This window comes from Papio anubis, chromosome 4 (assembly GCF_008728515.1).
Source record: "Papio anubis isolate 15944 chromosome 4, Panubis1.0, whole genome shotgun sequence".
Taxonomy (NCBI): domain Eukaryota; kingdom Metazoa; phylum Chordata; class Mammalia; order Primates; family Cercopithecidae; genus Papio; species Papio anubis.
The window spans coordinates 150402299-150414645 of record NC_044979.1 but is presented as its reverse complement, the minus strand read 5'-3'; positions in this window follow the sequence as shown (position 1 = coordinate 150414645).

Sequence of the window (12347 nt, the reverse complement as noted above, 5' to 3'; positions counted from 1 at the left end):
CTGAACAATGAGTATATTGTGAAGGACCCATCTGTCAAAGTAATCAAAGTATAAAGAGGGAAATAATACAATTAGACCTTTAAGACACATACATTTATCTTTGGTTTTTCAAAACTATTGCAATTTGGCAAGGTTTCACTTGGCGAAGAAGACAGAGATTGGCATTCGTTGATACAAACTGAAATCTTGCTTAAAATGAATCTCTGAGTACAAAAGTGAGAATACAAAGAAGCAACTAGGACTATTGAGGGGGTCTTGGAAAAGCCCTTTATATAAACTAAGTGTTCCAGTAAGACAGATAACTAATTAGCTTAGGTTAAGCACTATTTTTTTTTTAATGAAACATATCCACCTGCTAATAACATGGAAGGCTATATACAGAAAAAAAAAAAAAAAAAAAAGAACTGAGATAACTCCCTATGGTAAAATGCCACTGTCCTCTCTGTTGCTGCTGGACTCCTGGTTCCCTCGTCAGTTTCCTTCTGTACTCAGGGGCCCATGCAGAATTCACACTCTCACTTTCTGCCTCCTTGGCAGCTGCAGTCGTGTCCCACTGTTTGAAACTGGTGGGATGCTCCTCCACCTTTCAGATGCTTTCCCTCTGCTCACCCCAAAGTCATTCCTCACCTCTGCCATCAGCCATCTATGCACCAGTGACACACAAGCCCCACTGCTTCAAAACGGCTATCGTCCCTCAGTGACCCGAGCCCAGACTGCCACACTCAGACTAACCATCTTTAGACTCAGCCTGGAGCCACATGGTACTGGTTACGATTTCCACACAAAAATCATTACCCTTCCTGAAGGAGAACTTTGCCTCCTCTCCTATCTTCCCCATTCCCTTAGCAAAGCAAGACTCATTATCCAGGTGCTATGGCCTCTTCTTGCTTCTCTGGTGAATGAATTATTGGATATTCGGGGCACCTACAACCTTGTCTGGATCTGAAAGGGCATCTCATGGAAGGCAGGCAGACACCCAGACATCCCTTAACAACTCTGAATGCCATTAGGCTGGTGTCCTTCCTCCTGCAAGGTGCCTTAGAGGGAGGGTTCATCATCAATTGTCTAGACAAAAATCCTGATCTGTTTAATGAATCTAGCCTTACGAGAACCTCAGATACAAGCAGGAGCATCACCCCAGGACCAGTCCTAAGAAATGTGTGTTTAAGAGCCTGAATGGAATTTCTAGGCCATATTTTGTCCTGCCAACACAGGGGAATAATGCTGGACTAAATATTCGTGAAATATCCCTCAAGATGATTAGAGATAGGCCATCATTTTGGGGGTCCACTGTTGATTACTCTTAACTAGTTCTTCATTTTCTACCTTGATGGTAGAAAAGATCTCCTTGGGAAAGGGAAGTGCTTGCCCAGTCCCAGTCACATCTGTAAACTTCTGGCATTTAAAAACTGGGTTGATATTTACTGTGGTGCCAGTCTACTCTACCTTACATAATAGAGACACCAAGGCTTCTCATTTTAAAGGAGGCAGGGAATCCCTTTCCAGCATTGATGTCTTCCGGCAACAGTACTGGGGAAAGTCAATTGACTAATATTAGAGCTGGACTTTTAATGATCAAGATTACTTTGGGCCACCTAGAGTGCTGCTTCTTATGAGAGCTGAAGCAGACCTAGAAATTGAGACTCCGAGGGATTAGATCAGGTTTCAGGGCATTTTGTGTCTTCATCAAGTAGGAGCAGCCAACCAGGAAAGCGTCATACATATCAAGGGGGAATACCCAGGACAATGGGGTTACTCCAATGTTTCACGTTTTCTGTCCCAGTAACTTCAAGCTGCAGGTGAATGAAATGACCTGGTGAAGCCAGTTCATCATTGAGCTCCATCCCCAGCCCTTTAAATCTAAGTGGTTCGCTCACACATCATGGTGCGAAGAGCATGGAATCAAACTATAAATATCAAACTCCTCTCGAATATTTGCCTGACACTTTCAGGCTTTGCCACCTGACCTGTTATTTCCAGCTCCTCAATCTTCTGGCTGTTCCAGCTCCCCAAATTTGGCTTTAATAATCCTCTTGCTATTTAGCACTCCATTCGAACCTCATTCATTGGTTTTTAACCTCAAACCCCTGCTATACTCTTGGGATCACAGCAGGGCTGTTTCCCTACATGTTTTGGCTTTCCAGAATACAGACTGTCACTCACACCCCACCATTATGGCCAGGTCAGCTCCCTTAAGCTCCTTTTTAAATTTTTGTTAGAGGAAGATGTGATTATTCAATAAATGCCTAAAGAGACATTGCCATATAAAATATTTTAACTGAATTTTTTTAACTTTTTGAGCTGTGTGTATCACCTCTGCAAGCCAAGTACATAATGCTGTAAGTCAACCTAACTCATTTTTAAAGACTCCCATTAGATGTGCTGCTATTATGGCCTCCTATCTCTATCTCCACAGCTACATTCTCATGTTATTGATGCTGAGCTAAGCGATCCATTAATACATAAACACATACTCACAAAAAATTAATCTTCCTTTCATCCCTAATTCCTGCTTGTAAATAGATTGTCTTTGCCATATCTATGTTTGCATCTGATTCTGATTCTTGGCCATTATTTTCCTCTGGATTCAGTTAAAGTCACTTCTTTCCATTCCTGCCATTTTCTCCCAGCTGACTACCCAGCCACCTTTACACAGCAGTGTGTTCTGAGACCATCTTAGGACAAAAATTCTGTGTTTGCTCTTGAGGACAGAACCAAAATAGATAAGGTAAAATTATTGAGCAGAAAATGGTATCTTAATATAAGGAAAATCTAGCCATGTGTGATATTTTGCAATAAAGCCGGCTATCTCCAAAGCGATGAACTCAACAGCAATTAATATACTTAAGTCAAGGTTGAAGGGCTAACACGATACATTTATTTTTTGGAAAGAGATGCATTAGAGAACACCAAAGAGTCTTTCTACTTCTAATATTTATATAGAAATAATATGTTCAAATAACATTAAACTCAATTTTGTCTGAGGCATCAAAGGCTGAGAGTAAATGGTGACTCTCACATCCCCGAGTGAGGTGAAGGAGCAGACTCTCTGCAAAGCACATGTTATGGGAGAGAAACTGGTTCTGCCAGCATGGGGAGCCAATCAGGAAAAGAGAATTGTTGCGGAGAAAGGGATAACCCCATAGCCTCTGCCATATATAGCTGCTGAACACCATTCTCCCGCCTCCTCCAACCAAATCTAAGCTTTGAAGAGAGAGTTTGACTTGTGTTCTTACACCCAGGGAAATGCACAGAAATAAAGAATGGGGCCAGACACAAGTTTGAGAAATTTAAAGGTGACAGGAGTCAGTCACTAAAGCTGCCTTCCTCATGGCAGAGAAAGATGACACAAGTCCTAGAAAGGGAGCTACACTTACAATAACAGGCTCAGTTTCCCCCTGGGGCAAATGAAGCTGTTCTTGAACCATCCTGAAGGAGCCTCCACCCAAGAGGGTTGCCTGAATACCAAGGCGACCCTAAAACAAACAATCCCTAGGTGAGGGAGTGCCGGGATCCGGGGCCTGAGGGCGACGGAGTGCGGGGATCCAGGGCCTGAGGGAGGAAGTGGGAAGCTGAGGCTGGAAGAAGCATTCAAGTATCAGCTAATATTCAGCCAATCAATACACACCTCTATATGTGGAGGTCCCTTGTGTGTTCTGAGGATACGTAGAATGGATTGCTTGGAATGATCGGGAGTTCAGAGAACTATCACTGGAGCATGAGGTTAGGACCAGACTTTGAAGGTCAGCCTCAATTGTATGATCTAAAGCAATACACGAATTCAGCCTAGATACTAGGCTGAGAAAGATCATCATGTCAGATGACTGGGGAATATGTTTTTCCTTGGTCCCACTTATTTTCCTATCATGAAGCAGGTTTTTCCCAAGTTAAATTAAACCAATTTCTACTGAGGTTTATTCCATTCTTTCCTTTATCCTTGTACTCAGCTTTTGGCTTTCCATATGTTTTTTGTTCACCTACATGAAGTCAGATTTAATCTTGTCTTCAGTGCTCTATGCTAGTATTACATTGCCTGCTAATATCATTCCTACTCCGTGATATCATTAAACACAAGGCACTGATACATTTTATCAGAGTCCTTATTTCAATTCATATCCACCAAACCCAAACTTTCTGTCTGATGTGATCCTCACTTCCTTAGAAATGCATCTGACTTGATCATCAAATCATTTTACTTAAGTCTTTCAAAATTTAGTTAAAAAATCAATTCATCTATAATGCATACAATATTTCTACAAAATCAAAGTCATTATCCCAAAGGAAAAATTCCAAATTAAAGTTATAGAAAACGATATCCATCCTAAAAAATTCCACTGTGCCTCACCTTACTTCCAACTTCTATTTAATTCTTATTTGAGCCTAGGCTCTTTCTTGAGATAGGGCTGGGTTTTGACGGAGCTGTCCACCCTAGCAAATGTCTCAGCATTTCAAAATGTTAATTATAACAGCAGTTAGTTAGAAATGGTTCTGGTAGCTTTCTAGCTCTGAAAGTGTTTTCTAATAATAACTATTAGTGATATCAATAAACAATCATGGGGAGAACGAACAACTATATCTATAAAGCTATATTTCTCAATACGCATTATTATTGTCTCTTAAGACTCTGTTGCATATTTTTATTTGTTTATTTAATGCCAAAATCCTGGAAGCGCTCTTGTGGGACATATACAAGGAAAGTGTCTCTGGTCTCTGAGGTCTTTCCTAATTCATCAAAATGTACTAGGAAAGAAAAGTGACTGTCTTGGCAAAGAACCACAGTAGTTTGCTGCGTTTGTTTGTTTTTATTAACACAACTCATATTTGAAATAAAAACACATTTTAGACAGTACCCTTTGTTCCCCTCATTTTATATAATATCACAACTTAAATGCATTTTTTAAAATAAGTATATGTGGAAGGGTTTTATTTTTGTTTTCTCACTAACAGTTGAGAACGTGTGTGTGTGTGTGTGTGTGTGTGTGTGTTTTAAGAATTCCTTTAGGTCTGTTTAATTTACCTCATTTTGTTTTGTTTGTGTAACTTAAAATCACTAATCGTTTTCTTGTTTAATGTTAAAATGGTTCAGATAAAATGCAAAAGCAAGAAATTGCACCTGATACTTGAAAGTTGCTATTCCTGACAGCACTTCATCTTCTTTCATGCCCATATTGGCTTTTCTCCCAGCCCATCCATTCCTTAATGTAAGTGTTATAAATTGCTCTAAAGTGCCATAAAGCATAATAAACATAAATCAATATTTCTTGGTTAAAAACTTAGAAATTCTGGTCCACCTCAGGTTGGTTGTAGGTGTCCTGAATCAATCATGTCCCTTGGTTACTTCATCTTACCAGAAGTCATTTCTGGGCCCAAGAATGCCTCCCTTTTTGTTTTTCTCTCTGACCTTTGTCCCCTGGACACTTGCAGTGACACATCAGGATGGATTGTGGGGAAGATATCATCCAGCAGCCTTAGAAAAGCCCCATTCTTTTTCCTTTTGGCCTCTCATCCTGGCAACTTTGGAGGAGTGGAGTGACGTTCTCAGACAAAGTCAGACCGCAGGCTGGCAATATGTCAGGCTCATCTGAGGCAAATTCCAGTTTGTCATGGGGAAAAAAAAATGTTCATTTTCTTCTGGGATTCAATGAATTAAGCAAAAGCCCACTCTTTTCCTTCTGGTTTTTGCAAATGTGTCATCTGATCTAAATGGAACACCTGCAGGCAGCTTAATGACAAAAACGACACATTTGAATTCTGCTATCTTGGGAATTTTTTAATATCATATGCCGCACCCTTGGGTAGAAAACCACATCCCTCTCCTGGAAATGACAGCTTGCCCCCACAGCCAACTGACGCTATTTATGTGGCGTTGTTGTTATTTATTCCCATCTCAAAGGGGATGATTGAATGGCTTTGTGGTTTCTCCCAAGATGCTGTAAGATCTATATAGTATGAAATCTGCAAGCTCAGGTGATCATCTTTTTTGAGAAGATTTTCACAGGCAGCTCTTTGGAAATTGCATGAAAAGGTTGGTAGGACATTAGACAAGGTGATTTTATTAAGCTTATTGACTCACAGTTCACTTTTCCTACTAATTGTGATCCATTGCCCACAGAAGGCAGATTACCTTCTCCCTAAAACCTCACTCAGCTCCAGTGGAAAGCAGGCTCTCCCTGGATACCAAGAAGCAGCTTTTGCCTGAGGAAGACACAGCTACCTAGACTGTGTTTCATGGGAATAGAGATGGGGAGAATGAGACAGACTCCAATCCCCCAGTTATCCCCCTCCCACCTGTCCCAGTCTCAAACACTTTCATTGACATTCATTGCTTAGGACTTGGAAAACTTATAGATCAATAGAAAACTAAATGATCTCTAAATATATGAAAAGATGCTTAGCTGTACTCATAAGGGCAATATAAATAGAAAAGATTCTCAGATGTTATTTTTTTATGAATGATATTGGCCAATTTTAACACAAGAAGGTTTTGTTATCTCATCGCTGGTGGTTCAAGCCTGGTGGAGAAGCACAAGGAGTAGCTGTCAAACTTACAGATGCAATTGCTCTTGGATTTCAGCAATTTCATCTTAGGACTTGATCATATATATATATACACACACACACACACACACACACACATATATATACACCCTGCACATATGAGTGACAAATATATGAAATTATTTTTTGCAGAACTCTGTAAACATCAAAAATTCAAAACAACTTAAATTTATTTACTAAAGAACTGGTTAAATTAACCATAGGATATACACACAATTGACTATTATACAATAGCATAAAAGAAAGTGGAGGCCGGGCGCAGTGGCTTACGCCTGTAATCCCAGCACTTTGGGAGGCCGAGGTGGGCAGATCATGAGGTCAGGAGATCGAGACCATCCTGGCTAACACAGTGAAACCCCATCTCTACTAAAAATACAAAAAATTAGCCGGGCATGGTGGCGGGCACCTGTAGTCCCAGCTACTCGGGAGGCTGAGGCAGGAGAATGGCGTGAACCTGGGAGGCGGAGCTTGCAGTGACCTGAGATCGTGCCACTGCACTCCAGCCTGGGCGGCAGAGCAAGACTCTGCCTCAAAAAAAAAAAAAAAAAAAAAGTGGCAGCTCTTTATATACTGGAAATATCTCTAGGATGTATCTTTAAATGGAAAAATATAGAACAGTACATACGTGTTAATATATGTATACATGAAAGGGGCAAAAAAATCATATTTAGTCTTGCTTTCTATTTGCATAAAGATATACTTAAAATATACATTAAAAACTAGTAACAGAGGTTACCTGTGGGGAGTGGGGAGTGATGAGAGGAATAAAACTGATGAGACTGGAGAGAAGAGTGAGAATTCTCAAAGTATACTGCTATGATTTTTGAGCTATGTGAAAGTGTAACTATTCAAAACATTTTAAAGATAAGAAGTCAACATTTATTTATTTTGTAAAGCATTTTATTGTGGTAAAACGTGCATAAGAAAATTTGCCACTGTAACTATTTTTACGTTGAGAATTCAGTGGCATTAGTTACATTTACAATGTTGTACAACCCTCACCACTTTCGATTTCCAAAAATTTTCATCAACCTGAATAGAAACTCTGTATTCATGAAGCAATAACTTTCTGTTCTCCACTCTCCCCATCCCCTAGTAACCTCTGATGTACTTTCTGTTTCTATGAATCTGCCTACTCTCCAGATTTCATATCAGTGGAATCATACAATAGTTGTCATTTTGTGTCTAACTGATTTCACTTAGCATAATGTCTTCAAGGTTCATCCATGTTGTAGCATGTATCAGAATTTCATTCCTTTTTACAGCTGAATAATATTTTATTGTATGTATATAACGTTTTGTTTATTCATCTGTAGATGGATATTAGGGTTGTTACCACCTTTTGATTATTGGGATTAGTACTTCAATACACAGTAGCATATGATTACCTGTTTGAGCCTCTGTTTTCAATTATTTTGGTTATTTACGTAGGAGTGACTTGATGAGTCATGTGGTAATTCCATATGTAGCTTTCTGAGAAAATTCCAAACCATTTCTCATAACAGCTACCCCATTTACCCTTCTACCAGTAATATACGAGGGTTCTAATTTCTCTATACTGTCATCAACACTTGTCATTTTCTGCTATTTTGATTATAGCCATCCTAATGGCTATGGAGTAATATCTCATTGGGGTTGACCTACTCAAAATGTTTAAATTGATAAGAAAGCTATTCATAAATGCCTTCTATTAAGATGTGGAAGATAAAATTGATGACTCTTGCCTGTAATCCCAGCACTTTGGGAGGCCTAGGTGGGAGGATCGCTAGAGCTCAGGAGTACAAGGACAGCCTGTGCAACATGGTGAAACCTCCATCTCTACAAAAAATCCAAAAATTAGCTAGGTGTGGTGGTGTGTGCCTGTGGTCCTACCTACTTGGGAGGCTGAGGTAGGAGAATCGCTTGAGCCTGAGATGTAGAGGTTGCAGTGAGCCAAAACTGCCCATTGCACTCCATCCTCCAGCCTGGGTGACAGAGTGAGACCCTGTCTCAAAAAAAAAAAAAAAAAAAAAAAAAAAAGAGTAATACTGTGAAGAAACACCATCTCAAATTTGTTACTAAGTCAACAAGTTGGCTGACATTTAGCAGACCTCAAGTTGCCAAGGTGGGGGCACTGGCTATGCTCTATCCTCTGAATGTACATAAAAGCCACTCATAATTACAGTTGGTATTATTATTGTTGAATGTCTATCAAATGCTAGCACTTTATGCCATTGTTTTCCCCTGAAAGTTCTCTGAGGTAGATATTTTTTATCCCTATTTTATAGATAAGGAAGCTAAAGGTCTTCTAGGATGAGAAAGCCAAAGTCAAACCGCTGGTAAATGGCAATGCCAGGATTTGAATTAAAGTTGTCTTGACCTCTGGATTTTTTTCCACCCAGAACAAGGCCTTTAGGCCTAAGTCTTTTCCTTTCTTTCTATTTGATACTGTGGCATCGGAGCTAGTTTACACCATTTTCTCTGAAATCTCAGGCTCACAAGACACCACCAAAGAACACAGATCTTTCTATCTAGCTTGGCACCTGGAACTTTCTCCTTTCTTTGAGACCTGAAAATTTAAATATATCTGCAGCCAAATGGCAGCTTCCTTCACGGAAGGAAGTAAGCTGTAATGCACAAGAGATAGGCTGACTGCTCCTCTAATCTGAACTGGGATCTGGCAGGAGAAAGGTGAGCAGACCCAATGGCCAGAGCTTTCCATCCACGATCTGACAAGTGGAATGAATGGTCAACCCCTTCTTTGTACAACATGCCTTACTCTGAGCACAGGGCCCTCATCTGTGAATAGCTGCTGCCAAAATGCTGGATGAAGTGGCCTAACCCACCTGAGAGAGTCTACTGAAAAGCTCATCAATCACCTCTTCACCAGGTCCATGTGTGAGTGGGTTGTTAGCAAGACCCATCTGCACACAGGGAAATATGAAGTCCTGGGAAATTCATGATCTTGCCAACTATGCTGAATTCTTTCCCATACAAACACAAAATGCTTTTTTGTTTACCACTTCACTGAAACACAGAGAAGATTTTAATACAATATATTACAATAGGATATATTACAATGGTTTTATATATATGTACACACACATATATATACACACATATACACACACAATATATATATTATATATAATATGTATATATTATATATATTATATATATATTATATATATATATGAAAACTACTTATTCAGGGAAAACACCACAATTCTGTTGTATTAGTCTGTTCTCACACTGCTAATAAAGACATACCCAATAGTGGTTAATTTATGAAGGAAAGAGGTTTAATTAACACAGTTTGGCATGGCTGGGGAGGCCTCAGTAAACTTACAATCATGGTGGAAGGGGAAGCAAACACGTCCTTCTTCACAGTATGGCAGGAAGGAGAAGAATGAGTGCCCAGGAAGGGGGAAACCCCTTACAGAATCATCAGATCTCGTGAGAACTAACTCACTATCATGAGAACAGGATGGGAGAAACCACCCTTGTGATTCAACTATCTCCACCTGGTCCCTCCCACAACATGTGGAAACTATGGGAACTACAATTCAAGATGAGACTTGGGTGGGGACACGGTAAAACCGTATCATCTATCTTGGTAGATTGTTGATTTGAGCTCAAAGGGAAGGTCAAAAGAAAGTGAGATCTGGAGCCTGTTTGAAAGATCTGGAATACATGTTCCATTCTGCTTTTTCCTTTGTTCTACTTGTAACAGTGTGACTGTCCACCCAACACAGGAATCTTCAGGACCCTGCTGTTGCTTCTTTTTTTTTAGGTTTAATTATTTTTAAAATTTTGTCATAAGTAGTAAAAATAAAATGTGAAATTTCTTTTTACTGTAAACTTTTAATAGAGAAAAAGTGAATTCCCCTTACTTCTCCCCACTCTCCTTCCACATGGATATTGTCTATTACTAAATCCTTGTGTATTCCTTGAGGTCTTTTAATAAACACATTAGTACATTACAACTCAGCTTTTTAATCAGTGAACCTCTATACAACAAATAATTTTTAAGCACTTACGATTTAGAAGGCTTTGGGTTAGGCACAGGGGATATGGAAAGATTAAGTCATAATATATTGAAGACTTTTGCCAGGAATTTTGCTGAGGGGTTCATTTTTGGTATTGTATTTAATCTGCACAAGAATCCCAAAAAATGTACTACCATATCAATGAGAAAACTGAAACCCAGAGAGGCTAAGTAATTTCCCAAAGGTCACATAGGTGATAGAACGCAGAGCCCAGATTCAAACAGAGGGGTGGCTGTCTAGCGTACCTAGTCTTAACAACACAGCACGGCAATGTACTAAAATAATTGTCAGTCTTTCATCCACTGTGTAAGACCCTCTCCTCACAACTTTACATAGATTGGCTTATTTAGTGTTCATGGGAACTTGAATGCAGACTGTTATTATGCTCATTTTACAGATGAAGCTATTGAGGCGTGGTGAGGTTAATTACCGTATTGAGATTATGCTAGTTACAAGTGCAGAACTGGGACTAGAATCACTACAGTCTGGTTCCATAGTTGCTTCTCCTGACTCCTATATTAGATGCCTATTCTAATATTATGTGCATAGATGCATACTCATGCTTGAGTACTCTGCAGCTCTTAATCATGTTTGCTTAGAGTTTTTGATAACATTGAAAAATGCTTAGCTATAATGTAATAAAAACAGAGAACTGCAGATATGCTATGATTCTAATTATATCAACTATATATAGCAGAAAAATTTTGTGAGAAATTAATCGGTTTTGGTTCCTCCTGATAAAGAGTATTTTTGTTGTTGTTGTTATTTCAAGAAAGTCACCCATTCTCTGTGTTTCCATATCTCATTGGAGACTTTAATATCTCTGTTCTACTTGTAACAGTGTGACTGTCCACCCAACCCAGGACTCTCTCTTACCTCTTTTTTTAGGTTTACTTATTTTTAAAATTTTATTATGCCTTTAATATTAATAAAATTATTACAGGCATAATAATAATGGGAAGGTCCCAAGCGGAAGTTTCCGGACATTCCACAGATGCCGTGCTCACCTCCACCCCAGCCTCCTAGAAGAGATTGTGCTAAGTGGGGATATGGAGGGATGACTGGGAGGCAAGTGTTTCTAGAGTGAAAAAGTGGAAAAAGGAGAATTAGCAATGGAGAGGTTAGGAGCTTCTCCCATCACTGGGAAGTGGTTGAGACTTTTGTTTCCCCCTCAGTTTCCTTCTACCTGGTGACAGCCAGCCTACTAGTAATAGAACTTTTGGAGGAATAGTGCAAGTGTGTGGTGCCCTCTCATAGGTTTTGGGGAAAAAATGGTAGAATATTAAAAATCATGGACTGGGAGTCCATATCAAAGGTTCCTACACCTGGATTTAAAAAGTTGGAGAACTGTGGTGACCAGTGTGGAATGGAGAAGCATGTTCTTTTTCAGAATTCAACTGCAGAAAATCACACACAACTCTTTTGAAAGACATTCTGTCTACCCAATCTCCAACTAAGATAAGAGTTAATAATTACTGGTATTTTCCTCCAACTCAGCTGGTGAGGACTACAGTTTAATTTGATTTAAAAACAGAAGGAATGTGACATTCCACCTAGAGAAAAGACACAAGAAAATCCCAACAATTGTCTTCAGGTAGTAGAATGGTGGGTGATTTTTTTTTTCTTTATAATTTTATATATTTTTAAGTTTTCTATGATTCTCACTTTCTACTTACAAAATCATAAAACCAATTACTTTATTTAAACTCTTATTAGTTATATCACTTCCCCATCCATCTGGCTGAGTTATGCTTTATTTTC